Source organism: Saccopteryx leptura, chromosome 10 (genome assembly GCF_036850995.1).
Source record: "Saccopteryx leptura isolate mSacLep1 chromosome 10, mSacLep1_pri_phased_curated, whole genome shotgun sequence".
Classification (NCBI taxonomy): Eukaryota; Metazoa; Chordata; class Mammalia; order Chiroptera; family Emballonuridae; genus Saccopteryx; species Saccopteryx leptura.
The window spans coordinates 80,694,151-80,706,373 of NC_089512.1; positions in this window are offsets into that span (position 1 = coordinate 80,694,151).

Consider the following 12,223-nt stretch of genomic DNA (forward strand, 5'->3'; position numbering starts at 1 on the left):
TAAATATTATAAATTTTCTTATGAGCATCACAAACTCCTCCAAGAAATTCAACTATTCTCTAAAATGTTATCCCTATTTAATTTTTTTAAATTGGAATACATGTTAAACTATATTAAAGTAATGTATTCATCCTTATTAATAGCAAATAAGAAACATTTTCAGTTCATCATCTCAAAATATGAAAGCTTTCTCTTCAATTTCTTAGAATCATCTTCACTGCTGTTCTTTAGTAACTTTAAGAAATTACAGAATAGGAGTAATTTTATATAGATAAAAGTTCTCTTAATAAAAAAAGTTAACCCTGTTTTTTGCTGTTTAAAACAAGTTTTAGTTATTAAATAAAAGAGTCACATAATAGAGTCTGAATATGTTTGATAAATATTTCAGCATGGCTTACTGTTATATAATTTCATAATGACTTTAATCTCTACATAAAAACAAAAAAGATTAAGTCAAAGATTCAAGAATTTTAGCTCAGATAATAAAATTGACCCCCAAAGTTAGAAATTTCATAAAAAAAGGAAATCAATAAAAATAGGTAAGGCATAGGATGTAACTCTAATTTTAACTTAATATTTTCCTTTTTAAAAATTCCCAATTCTCTTAGTGCAGAATTATAGTGAAGTTAGAAATACTTGGAAAAAATTCATCTAAGTATTTGTCAATTTACAGATTATTTTAAAGTATCAGAAAATATGTTTGAAATTTATCTTTCAAAATCTCACATTTCTGTAGAACTGCAGGTGTCTCCTAAAGATTTTCTTATTGTTTGAAAGTCCTTTTGTCTGCCAGAATATAATATTTGACTAGTTGTAAATTAAACTATATATTCTGAGAATCTGCACACAATCACTTGATTTCAAATACCACCATGGCTGTTTATGCTGTGATGGATAGAATGGTCAGTTTTGAGAAAAGTCAAAATCAGGGCATGTGATTGATCAACATCAGGATTTTATCATTGACCTATCTATCCTTCAGTGTTACAAATTAAAGTAAGGTTTTTTTTTAAACCAAAAATTAGAAATCAGTTATATATGTTTGAAAATTTGTCAGTTATGTCTACTTGAAAAGTTGTCATGGGGGAAGATGAGTTAGTCTTAATCTGTGACTGCAGATAGCTACAAATGGACTAGAAGAATCAGGCAGGCAGATTTCAGGTCAAAATAAACAAAAGGTAGCCATTCCTCATCACTTGATGTGTCTTACCATTTAATGGGATATTATAAAAGAACTTGAGCTCAAATTTTAGAAACAAATCACCTGGTACCTCTTTCTGTCTCTCAGGGTTCATTCCTCCTCATGAAATCCTGGCCTATGGCCAGCTCTACTCACCACTCACCCAAACTTACATTTTACATTTGCTCAAGTATGGATTGATATATATACATTCATGCTACGATAGTATATAAAGAAGCCTCCTGGAGACACCTAATTTACTAATTTTCTTGTGTAAATATAAATAATTACTTTTGGGGGTAATGTCTTTGATGAGCCAGAAAGTGTTGGTTGCAATTACAGAGGCCAGTGTGGAGCAGAAATAATGAAATAAAAGGCCAAAGGCAGATTAAGAAAAACAAAGTATACTATTATTCTGATAGTAGTTTACAAGTACTTTTTTGTAATTCTCTTGATAAATTTATAAAGCAATCTTTGACAATGCCAATATTCTCTCTCCATCAGTGTTTAAAGTGATGTATTGTTGAGGTCATTGTGTAGGAGAGTGGCAGGATATTTGGACTCAGTTCTCCCAATAGAGCCATATCAATTGATATAAGTCAGAATGTGAAAGCATTATTAAAAAAAATAAAAGTAATGTTTGAAATAATATACCTATCCATTACCTTGAGAGAGGTTCACTTCACCCCTAACTTGCCCCTATTTACCACCCCATCCCTCATCCATCCCTGAGTATCTAGCACCTCACTAAAATACAAAGTAAAACATAAGCCAGGTTTAGGGTTGAATTGGAAAAAAGGAATTGAATGAAGCTCAAGGACAGTCAAGGACAGAATGTGGGCTGTGGAGAGAGTCGGGTGAGGAAAAAGTTAAAAAATGGAATGAAGATGTCTAATGCACACAGTACTTTATAACTTGAAAATTTAAAGGTCACTTTTTAAACTATGTCTAAATCCATACCCAACCACTCAGAAAAGCAGGGAAGCATCCATAGACAGAGAGTTTTGCTGATGCCTCTATGAACTCTGTGGTCTCTCCATAAAGTGGACTAATAGGGGTTTGGCTGAGACATGACCTACCATTATGGGACCTACTGGGAGTGGTATAAACTAAAGGAGAAGCAGCTCATCCATTCTCCCCCCTGAAAATGAACAGATCTTACACACTGTGTTGTTGGATAGTCTTGCTGGTCAAATTGCCAGTACTAAAGAGTTTCAGGCTTTCGAAAACCCTAAAATCTCATTGTTACATATTTAATTTCACAAAATCCCCTTCATTCCTCTTAAAAGAACTTTATTCTATACAATTTTAAAATGAATAAAAATTAAGTGGATTTGAGAGTCTTGTGAATTTTTCAACAAACTTTAAGATATGCAGAGAGATTCTAAATTGTTAGCTTGGGAATTCAGTTAGTGATAGTAGATGAATCAGTAAGAACACAAGTGTTATTCTTTGTCTTAGCCATTGCCTTATTAATATAGGCTAGAAAGGGGAAGAATGACCTGAGCAGGAAACATGAAAGAATGAGAGAGCCAATAAAATAGATCCAGGTGTTGTAGGGTTAAAAGAAGTCTGGTGACTTGAACCTACTTCCTGCAGATGTCATATTTCAAGGAACTTTGTGAGAGACTTTAGATGAAGAAATGGGAAAGGACAATGTACAAATTTCAACTGGCTTTCATGAATGCCATAATTATAAAGCATTCACATTTTGAAATCAAAGACTAGATGAAATTTATAAAAATTAAACCAACCTGAAATAATATTTATTATTTTTGCAGATGCTAATATTTATTCATTTATTTAATTAATTTTTAAGAGACAGGTGGGGAGGCAGAGACACACTCCCACATGCGCCCGACCAGGATCCACCCAGCTAGTCCCATGGATGCTCAGCATCCATGGCTGTGGGAAGGGAAGAGAGAGAGGAAAGAGAAAGAGAGAAGGGAGAGGGGTAGAGAAGCAGATGGTTGCTTCTCCTGTATGCCTTGACCTGGAATCGAACCCAGGATTTCCACATGCTGGGCCAATGCTCTACAACTGAGCGAACCTGCCAGAGCCAGATTATAATAATAATTAATGTGAATATATTTTACTTACATATTCATAAAGTTTTTTATTAGAATAATTAAGTACCTAATTCTTCCAGTATCTGAGTTCAATAATTCAACTTTTGAATGGTCCACACTTACAGGTTTGTAAAGGTATAAAGAAGGTCAAAATTTGTCCCTGAGACAAATGGTACTTTACCATTCTGCATAACACTGAAACAGCTAAGGAGATGAGAAACTATGTTCTTCTAAACAAGCAGGCACATTTGTATTCAGATAAATATAATATGCTACAATGATCTAAGTTTATTTCAGGGCTCACATATTTATTATATTATAATAAAATATATAATATATCATGTATTATATGTTTATACATCTATGTAATATAATATACATTAGGTTATATGTAACTTATTACATAATATATAATAAAATCACATTGGCCCTGGCTGGTTGGCTCAGTGGTAGAGCATCGGCCTGGTGTGTGGGAGTCCCGGGTTCGATTTCTGGCCAGGGCACACAGGAGAAGTGCCCATCTGCTTCTCCACTCCTTCCCCTCTCCTTCCTCTCTGTCTCTCTCTTCCCCTCCTGCAGCCAAGGCTCCGTTGGAGCAAAGTTGGCCCGGGCACTGAGGATGGCTCTGTGGCCTCTGCCTCAGGTGCTATAATGGTTCTGGTTGCAACAGAGCAATACACTAGATGGGCAGAGCATCGCCCCCTGGTGGACTTGCTGGGTGGATCCTGGTCAGGTGCATGCAGGAGTCTGTCTGACTGCCTCCCTGTTTCCAACTTCAGAAAAATACAAAAAAAAATCACATTATAACATAAATTTACTATACTACATGTTCTTCTACACAATCACAGTTTATAATTATTTATATGTTTTTCTATTTTTACTCCTATAGAGTTTTTCTCTTCAAGTTCCCAGTCATCTTTCTTTCCTCATAGATGTTTTTCTTCAGTGTGATGAACTTTTATTTCTGAGTCTTTATGTATTTGATCTCTCTTCTAATCTTTTATTAGTCTTTTTTAATGTGTTCTCAAGAAGTCCTCAGGGTTAAGCATTATATAATTCTTAAAGCTTATAAATATTTGATAATATAAGTAAACACTGAAAATACATAAAATTCTTTTAGTAAAAAATTTTCATAAACACACTTAATTCTTTAAATCATGCTTACATATTTCTTAACTTCAAAACATATGACATCTATTAAATTTTGAGCTTATTACTCAGAAATTTATACAAATTTTTAGAAAATTTATACAATTTTAAAGCAATCTACCTACTTCTCATCCTTTGATGCCAATATTTATAAGTTCTTAGATATGACTTTCATAAATTATTAAAGGCCTATTTTAGTAACATAATCTTAATATAAACTACTGTTACAAACCAAAACAGCACAGTTAAATCTTGATTCTTTTTGGTTGCTGTTTGTCTTTTGTATTAATTAAAAGATAATATCTACCTCAGGAACAAGGCTCTGTCAAAGAGAGTATCAGAGTTCCAATGAGGCACAGAGAACTCAGTAGGGCAGATAAGTATCAACTAGTATGACTGCATCCAACTCTTTGAGCCCCTCTTTATGCACAATGATAATTAATTCTGTGGCAACACAACCAAATTCAGATATATTGACCAGAGGATTCAGGTGTAGAATATTCCTCCTAACTTCATCAGAACTGATTCAGAATCTGAGCCTCCAGGAAGAAGGTTTTAGAAACTACAGTAAATGGAACTGGGGAAAGTAAACTTAGAAAGCTAAAGGATCTTGCCTAGAGAAAGATATAATGATAATTAATGCTAAAAATTTGCCTCTTAGAAATGAACCACTGACCCACTCATCCATGAAATCTTTACAAATTGCAATTATAAGACGTGCCTGACCCATCCCACCTTCCCTCCATTGCACCCCCTTTATCATCTTGCCCAAGAGGTCTACAGAAGTCATTCAGCTTTTGGGCTCAAATATTGTTTTAGTACTTTTCATCTTAATGTTTTATGAGTATAGTACATTCCACTAGTCTGCAAAAAGATTTGTTTTTTACATTAGTTCATCTCATGGTTGTGTTCATTTTATAAAATTATAAATCAAATCCACTGAAATATTAATGACGTAAAACTCTATAAGTATTCATGGTAGTTAAATATATATAAGGGGCTGTCAGATCCCAACTCCAATTATATGTACTTACTGAAAACATATTCACAAATGAATAGAACTCAAGATCATAAGTTCTATTAATTTTAATGCTCCCAAGATGAGTCAGAATTTTTAAAGAAAATGGCTCATTTGCTTGTATCCTTAGCTCTGAAAGTTGTTTTAAATTAATGAAATTGGTTGTCCTGAAATGTTTAAGTTGATATAGAGTTTTTCCTCCACTTATTCCCAGTGATTAAAAAGGTTTTATATTTTAATATTAAATAAAAATTAGCCCTGAATAAGTTTTAATATTCTTAGTAGAATATGCATGCTTTGCTTAAGATGAGTCAGTTCAAAATGATGTATAAATTATTATAGATTGAATTTCATTAGTGTTCTAATTTCTCTAGAAGCTGCTATGTTCTTTTCCCACTACTCGAGTCTAAAATATTATGTGACAATAAATATTTAAGAGGATGCATTTCACAGCAATTTTGGTTAATAAAGTTCACCATAACTATGAAAAAATATTACAATAAATATACATTAAGAACCATTTTACCAAAATTCAGAATATTAAACATTCACACATGCCTTAAAAGTTAAATAAGCCCTGGCCGGTTGGCTCAGCGGTAGAGCGTCGGCCTAGCGTGTGGAGGACCCGGGTTCGATTCCCGGCCAGGGCACATAGGAGAAGCGCCCATTTGCTTCTCCACCCCTCCGCCGCGCTTTCCTCTCTGTCTCTCTCTTCCCCTCCCGCAGCCAAGGCTCCATTGGAGCAAAGATGGCCCGGGCGCTGGGCATGGCTCTGTGGCCTCTGCCTCAGGCGCTAGAGTGGCTCTGGTCGCAATATGGCGACGCCCAGGATGGGCAGAGCATCGCCCCCTGGGGGGCAGAGCACCGCCCCTGGTGGGTGTGCCGGGTGGATCCCGGTCGGGCGCATGCGGGAGTCTGTCTGACTGTCTCTCCCTGTTTCCAGCTTCAGAAAAATGAAAAAAAAAAAAAAAAAAAAAAAAAAAAAGTTAAATAAAATATTCATATGAAATACAAACTTTTAAAATTTGTCATCCAGAGAAATAGTACAAGCAAAATGTGAGTTGGTTTAGAGACACTTAGAGAAGTTTCACAATATCTAATATTTAACTTTTTCCTCAGTTAAATTCAGAAAAGTGTGACTTTGTAAATATATATCTATTTTGATGTTAAGGGAATTGTAATATGGTATCATATGACATTTTACTGGTCTCCTATTATTCATATAACATTTATTACATAAATATATTTCTATATAATATATATATTTAGTAACAATTTTTATACTGATTGATGTTGAAATGATAATATTTTGGATGCATTGACTTAAATAAAATATATATCAATTTTATATGTTCTTTTTCATTTCTATTGTGGATAATAGAAAAAATTTTAATGGCTTTCACTGTTGGACATTGTTAATCTAAGCAAAACTGACTATAAACAGGTAAATAAAAAAATATATATAATTTACTTTATGTAATAAAAGTATTCTGAATCTGATAATTAGAAAGCCATTATAGAATATGTAGAAGGTTGAATAAAGGCGACCCAAAATTATCATGTCCTAATGCTTGAAACTTGTAAATGTTATCTTATTTGGAAAAAGGTTCTTTACAGATGTCATTAAAGAATTTTGTTGTTTAAAATATACATTTTTTTATTTTTTATTTTATTTTAAATTGAATTTATTAGAGTGACACTGGTTAAAAATATTATGCAAATTTCAGGTGTACAATTCTATACACATCATCTTTATACTGTATTGTGGATTCACAACCCCAAGTCAAGTTTCTATCCATCACCATTCATCCCCCTGTGCCCTCCTTCACCTACCCTCCCCCTTGACAATCACCACACTGTTGTTCACATTCATGAGGTTTTGTTGTTGTTGTTTGGGGAAAGGTCATCTTTTTTTAAAATAAGAACCTTGAATTGAGGAGATTATTCTAAATTATCTGGGTGGGCCTTAAATGTCATTACAAATATCTTTATAAAAGAATGGAGAAAACAGAGAGAGAACAGAGGGAACAATGTGACTTAGGAGGCAAAGATTGCAGTGATGTGGCCAAGGAATGCAGATAGCAACCAGAAACTGAAAGAAATACAGAGTCAATTCCTCCCTAGAAACTCCAGAAGGAGTATGGCCCTTCCAACATCTTGATTTTGGAATTATGGACTTCAGAACTGTGAGATAATAAATTTATGTTGTTTTAAAATACCTAGTTTGTAATAATTTGTTATAACAGTCACAAGAAACTAATACACAGCATAATCATGGGAGGAGATGATTTAGAATGAAATTTAAAGTAAATTGGAATAGGAAGCTCATTGAATAAAATTATCATGGAGTATCTATCTAAGAAAAATGCATTTAAGTGATATTTAAAGAATAAGAAGGTTGTTGAGACCTGAAGATGGCAGCAAAGTAGGCAGACGCACAGACACCCAGCTCTCACCACCAAACCGGAATACAAATCAATTTAGAAAAAATCAGCATGAGAAACCAACTCTGGACTACAAGAACAGTTCTCAAAATCCAAGGAGCAAAGAAGAAGTGACAACAAACCTGGTATGGAGTGCCTGAATCTCCCCTGCTTACAGGAACGGAGGGGGGGGTGAGGTTGAGAGACCAAAGGGGATCTCACTCCAGGGAAAAAAGCAGAAAATACTTCTCACAGCCACTTGCCTGGAGACCAGGGAGCGAGGTGTGTTCAAAAGACCAGCTTATCTCCCAAGTGAAAAGGAGAAAGAGAGGGACAGACTGCAAGGGGATAAGGAATGCAGGAGACGACCTAAAAAAGCTGACTCATCCATGCTGGAGGTGGCCATAGCTGGGGGAGGGACTGACCCTTCAACAAAGCAGTACTGAATTGCTTCCGGAACAGAGACCTCCAGACATCTCTCCAGCTCCAATCAGCACAACAAGACACAGCTGAAAATAAAAAGTGGGGAGGAGGGGCAGTAACTAAGGTCTCCATGGAGATCTGAGATACACTTCCTCCTACTGAACCTGAGAAAACACCATGCCCCAAGAGAGATTACTTGGTGAAAGAGGCCTTCAGAGTCTCAGGTTATACCCATCGCATTACTGGATACAGTTTCAAGGAAGCCCTGCTGAGATCAGTAAACAAGACTATCACCTGTTAAGAAAACAAACAAATCAAGACTTCAAAGCTGCCCAAATCTGATAGTGGATTACAAATAATGGCTGATACCAACCCAAGAAGACTGAGAAATAACACAACTGAAAACTGGAGGCAGACAACACCAAGCCTAGACTCAACCAACTCTACAAACAAAACACCCAAACACAGAAAATGAGGAGACAAAAAAGTGCAATCAAAATGAAACCACAAGAGAATCCTTCAGGAGAAGAATTGAGTGATATGGAAATAATCAAACTTCCAGATGTGGAGTTCAAAATAATGATTGTAAAGATACTTAGGGATCTTAGAACAACAATGGATAGTCATTAATAACACCTAAGTAAAGAAATAGCAAGTATAAAAAAGAATCAATCAGAGATGACAAATACAATATCAGAAATAAAGGCAACAATGGAAGGAATTAAAAACAGGATAAACAGAGTTGAGGATTAAATCAGCGAGTTGGAGGACAACTGGAATGAAGGGGTGAAAGCAGAGAAGAAAAAAGAAAAGATACTCTAAAAGACTGAGGAAAGTTTTAGAGAGTTCTGTGACAACATGAAGAGAAATAACATCCGCATCATAGGGGTTCCTGAAGAAGAAGAAAAAGAACAAGGGATAGAGACTTTGTTCAATCATATCATAGCTGAAAACTTCCCTAAATTAATACAGGAGAAACTCTCACAAGTCCAAGAAGCACAGAGAACTCCATTAAAGAGAAACCCAAAGAAACCTACACCAAGACACATCATAATTAAAATACCAAAGCTAAGCGATAAAGAGAAAATATTAAAAGCTGCAAGTGAATAAAAAGCTATCACCTACAAAGGAGCCCCCATAAGGTTGACATAAGACTTCTCAACAGAAACACTTGAGGCCAGAAGGGAATGGCAAGGAATATTCAAAGTAATGCAGAACAAGAACCTACAACCAAGACTACTTTATCCAGCAAGGCTATCGTTTAAAATCAAAGGAGAAATAAAAAGATTCCCAAACAAAAAACAACTCAAGAAATTCATTACAACCAAACCATTGCTGCAGGAAATGTTAAGGGGCCTGTTGTAAACAGATCAAAGTGGAAAAAGAATATAGAAATAAAGGAATACAGCTTTAAAGAATAAAATGGCAATAAACAACTACATATCAATAATAACTATGGATGTAAATGGATTAAATGATCCAATCAAAAGACATAGGATAGCTGCGTGGATAAGAAAACAGGACCCGTACATATGCAGTCTACAAGAGACATACCTTAGAACAAAAGATGCACATAGATTGAAGGTAAAAGGATGGAAAAAAACATTTCATGCAAACGGACATGAAAAAAAAAGCTGGGGTAGCAATACTTATATCAGACAAATTGAACTTTAAAACAAAGGATATAGTAAGAGATAAAGAAGGCCACTACATAATGATAGTGGGAGTAAACCAACAGGAAGATATAACTATTATTAATATCTATGCACCTAATATGGGAGCACCTAAATATATAAAGCAGACTTTGATGGATTTAAAGGGCGAGATTAACAGCAATACTATAGTAGTAGGGGATTTCAATACCCCACTAACATCACTAGATAAATACTCAAGAAAGAAAATTAACAAAGAAACAGCAGACTTATTGGAAACACTAGATCAACTCGATTTAACAGATATCTTCAGAACCTTTCACCCTAAAGCAGCAGACTATACATTCTATCCCGGTGCTCCTGGTACATTCTCTAGGATAGACCACATGTTAGGGCACTAAAGTGGTCTCAACAAAATTAAGAAGATTGAAATCATATCAAGCACTTTCTCCAATCACAACAGCATGAAACTAGAAATGAACCACAACAGAAAAGCTAAAAAATTCTCAAATGCATGGAAACTAAATAGCAGGTTGTTAAATAATGAATGGATTAAGAATGAGATCAAAGAAGATATAAAAAATTCCTAGAAACGAATGACAATAAGCATACAACAAATAAAAATTTATGGGACACAGCAAAAGAAGTACTGAGAGGAAAGTTCATAGCACTACAGGCACACTTTAAGAAGATAGAAAAAGCTCAAATAAACAACTTAACCCAGAATCTAAAAGAACTAGAAAAAGAAGAGCAAGTAAAGCCCAAATGTAGTAGAAGGAAGGAAATAATAAAGATCAGAGCAGAAATAAATGACACAGAGGCTAAAGAAACAATACAGAGGATCAATGAAACTAGGAGCTGGTTTTTTTGAAAGGTAAACAAGATTGACGAACCTTTTACTAGACTCACCAAGAAAAAGAGAGAGAGGACTCAAAAAATAAAATTAGAAATGAGAGTGGAGAAATAACAACTGACACAACAGAAATACAAAATATTGTAAGAAAATATTATGAAGAACTGTATGCGAAAAAACTAGACAACTTAGATGACATGGACAAATTCCTTGAAACATACAATCTTCCAAAAATTGATCTGGAAGAATCAGAAAACCAAAACAGACGGATTACACCAAATGAGATCAAAACAGTTATCAAAAAACTCCCAACCAAGACAAGTCCAGGGCCTGATGGCTTCACAACTGAATTTCACCAAATATTCAAAGAAGAACTAACTCCTATCCTTCTCAAACTATTTCAAAAAATTCAAGAGGAAGGAAGACTTCCAAGCTTCTTTTATGAGGTGAGCATAATTCTGATTCCAAAACCAGGCAAAGACAACACAAAGAAAGAAAATTATAGGCCAATATCTCTGATGAATATAGATGCTAAAATCCTCAACAAAATATTATATGGAATCCAACAATATATGGGAAAAAATCATACACCATGATCAAGTGGGATTTATTCTGGGGAGGCAAGGCTGGTACAATATTCATAAATCAATCAATGTGATTCATCACATTAACAAAAAGAAGGAGAAAAACCACATGATAATTTCAATAGATGCAGAAATAGCATTTGATAAAATCCAGCACCCATTCATGATCAAAACTCTCAGCAAAGTGGGAATACAGGGAACATACCTCAACATGATAAAAGCCATCTATGACAAACCCACAGCCAACATCAATGGGCAAAAATTAAAAGCAATCCCCTTAAGATCAGGAACAAGGCAGGGGTGCTTCCTTTCACCACCACTCTTATTCAACATAGTCCTGGAAGTCCTAGCCACAGCAATCAGACAAGAAGAAGAAATAAAAGGCATTCAAGTTGGAAAAGAAGAAGTAAAACTATCATTATTTGCAGATGATATGATAGTGTATATAGAAATCCTAAAGTCTCAGTCAAAAAGCTACTGGACCTGATAAATGAATTCAGCAAAGTGGTAGGATATAAAATCAATACTCAGAAATCAGAGGCATTTTTATATGCCAACAATGAACAGTCAGAAAGAGAAATTAAGGAAACAATCCCCTTCACTAGTACAAACAAAAAAATAAAGTACCTAGGATTACATTTAACCAAGGAGACTAAAGACTTGTACTCGGAAAATTATAAAACATTTATAAAAGAAATGAGAGAAGATACAAACAAGTGAAAGCATATACCATGCTCATGGTTAGAAAGAATAAAGATCATTAAAACGTCTATATTATCCAAAGCAATCTATAAATTTAATGCAATACCAATTAAAATACCAATGACATACTTCAAAGATATAGATCACATATTCCAAAAATATATATGGAA